The following is a 3,102-nucleotide window of genomic DNA, read 5'->3' on the forward strand; positions in this document are numbered from 1 at the left end:
GTGCAATTTAGAATTCCCTGGGCAAGAATTCAAGGCTCACCAAATCCTGGCCTCATAATGACACTAACTCACACTCACGGTTTCATGTCTAGGAGCAGCAGAGCCATAGCTGGGGGTCAGAGTGAGACCTTCCAAAACTCTTTAACAGATTATGTCCCCAGAAAACCTGAACTTGAAAAACAGAGCTGGCAAATTATTTAGATAAGTGTATGATCTAAAGCATACAGTCTTATTTTTTTCCTTTTAGCTTTTAATTTTCTTTCTGCTGTTTCTAAAGATTAAACATTCAGCAGTCTTGCCATCCTGTTTTTTGATCCACACATTTATATGCATGATGCATTTCATTTTTAATCTTAAACTTGCTATTCCTCCTTCCTACTTGTCTTCTCTTGAATTATTTTCCCTTTTTCTTTCCAGAAAAAGATAGTTATTTTATCTGAGCTTCTATACCTTCTGGCTTTTGTGTGTTCCTATATTCACTTTCTTGAGCATATTCTGCTTTTAACTCTATTGCTGTTAAGCCTAAAGCACACTCTTTCCTCAAAGGCTGATGGATAACTGGAGGCCTTGAAGAAGAGGGGAAATTATTTAATGACATCTTTAACAAATGTAGACGTTTACCAAAAGGAAAAAACATACACACACACACACACACACACACACACATAATGAGATAGAGAAATATCCCTACCATTGTTATATGTAAAATATTTACTTTCTAACTTGTCATTTTTATGTATTTCCAATCACAGAAATTAATAGTTAAGGCTTCTATACACAGAAGCTTGAGATAAGTACAAATATAAAGCATATGCTATAGTGAGTATAGGCCTTGTCTTCAGTGAACATTTCATTGAAATATGGGACCCCTTGTGTTCATTTTGTTAGATGAATATCATTAAAATAGAATTACTAGAGTTAGGCAATACAGAACTTACTGGTATATATGTAGAGATTTTATAGAACAGATGAAATCAGCAAATGCATAATAATTTCTTGAATGACAGAAACCTTTGTGGAAATGACACCTCATCTTTTCTGAAATGATTGCCTTTTAAATGATCTCACCAGTAAACTTTGTGTGATGAAATGATGGCTTTGGTACTCATTTGTATGGCCCACAAAGTTTCCAAAATGTTTGTGAGACTTCTGTCTCTTTAAATGAGAGATTTTTCTTAAGATGCAGGAAGTCTCAAACTGAGTTTCTCAGGAAGACAGGACTAGAAGAAATAATATACGAATCTACGTTTTCTTAGAAGAAAATCTAGAGGTAGTTTACATTACCTCTAAAACAAAGAGCTAAACAAATATATATTTCCTCAAAGGTGGCATGTGACATTTTTACTCATTTGTTTGACAATATTTCCCACTAGATTGCAAATTATTGAGGGTAGGCATCATATCTGTTCATTAAAATAGCTCATTCTCAATAATTGTTGAATGAATGCAAAATTGTGTGTGTGTGTATGTGTGTATGTATATACATTACTTTTACACATACACACACACATGTAAAAGTAATGTCTATTATGTAGGAGTCAATAAACTCTATACCTTACTTATTTTAGAGGCTGCTAAAAATGACTATAAATCTATAGTCAAAAATCTTCAAAAGCAAGGACTAGGATGTGAATCTGAGCTTTATATACATCTATAGGAATTATAGTATATTTTATATATATGGATATTATATATAAAAGGATAATGTTATATGTAAAGAGAATATATTTATATATATTAAAGATATATATATTTCTAATTTTAGAAATTGATTGAAACAGATACTTATGCATATGATAACTGCTTAAAAACTGGGACTACAGAATCCTCTTTTGAGACATACTCACCGTGGTAGACATTGCATTCTGCATTTGTGTCTAGGAAAATTTCAGTGTATTACTTAATAATTATATGTTATTGGGATTCAAATCTCCTTGTCAAGTTATTAATATTAACAGAAGTATACCAAAAACCCTTCTTCTGATTTTACTTGAAGGACTTACATTCAGAATTTTTACTAACTAGCTCATTAATAGATCCTGCTATTTTTCCTAATTACACACTTAAAATAACTAATGATAACACTAATAGGTTGTCAGTACTGAACACCAGGCACCTACACTAGCCCCTTCTAAACCTATGCATTAATCTGGCCCAGTAGATTACTGTTATTTTCTCCATATAATCCAGGGTCAACTGCTTGAGTATCTTTTCAGTGTTGCCTTTCAGGTAATATTCAGTTTTACTGCCTGGGAACCTTTTACAATTCTTACCTTTCAGTATTTCTGAAAAGGGTGGGAGTGGGATGGTGATGGTATGAGGCTTCCTGTGCTTCCAAATTCCTATTTCTGCTGAATTTTCTCTCACATAATATGACTGCTTTTTAACCTCTACCTCACTGATTTCCATGAAGCACCATCCTTACAAGGCAGTTGTGTGGAGCTGGTTTCCGCTGAAGATGCCAGGGAGAGGCTGAGGAGAGGCTTCTTCCCAGAACTGCAAACAATTTACGAATGACTGATGTACATACTTGTTCTTAAAGTCCTCTCATGCGCCCTGCTGCCAGCAATTTCTCACTGACCACTGTTCTCTGATCCCTGAGAGGCTCCATGCTCCTGTCAGGAATCTGGTCCCTCTAGCTATGTTCCTCTAATTTTACTTCTTTTCTTCATTTTCAAGACTGTCCTCCATTTCCTATCCTGTGCAGAATACATCAAATACTACTTAATTTGTTATGCAAGAGTTTTGCTTTTGTTTCACTTTTTTCAAGATCTGCCCACTCCAGGGCATGGAGCTTATCTATCCATAATCTGGATGACCTATCAGGATACTTTATTTAATAAAACAAATTTCTTACTTGGAAAGAAATGGTGACATCTGCCTGTAATTATTTATTTGTTGCTTCCATTTTACAATGATTACACTGCTGTAGCCAGTTAAGTGCAAAGCCAGGATTCGAACCCAGGCAGTTCGCCACACTTAATGGCTACACTATGGAAACACTCATTCTTGGCAATAGTGACAGGGCATCTGGCACCCTGAGAGCTAATCATTTTGTTTTATGTCAAAGACTGCCTAACACTGCCCTTCAGCTTGAGGAAA

This window comes from Eulemur rufifrons, chromosome 3, assembly GCF_041146395.1.
Source record: "Eulemur rufifrons isolate Redbay chromosome 3, OSU_ERuf_1, whole genome shotgun sequence".
NCBI classification, from domain to species: Eukaryota; Metazoa; Chordata; class Mammalia; order Primates; family Lemuridae; genus Eulemur; species Eulemur rufifrons.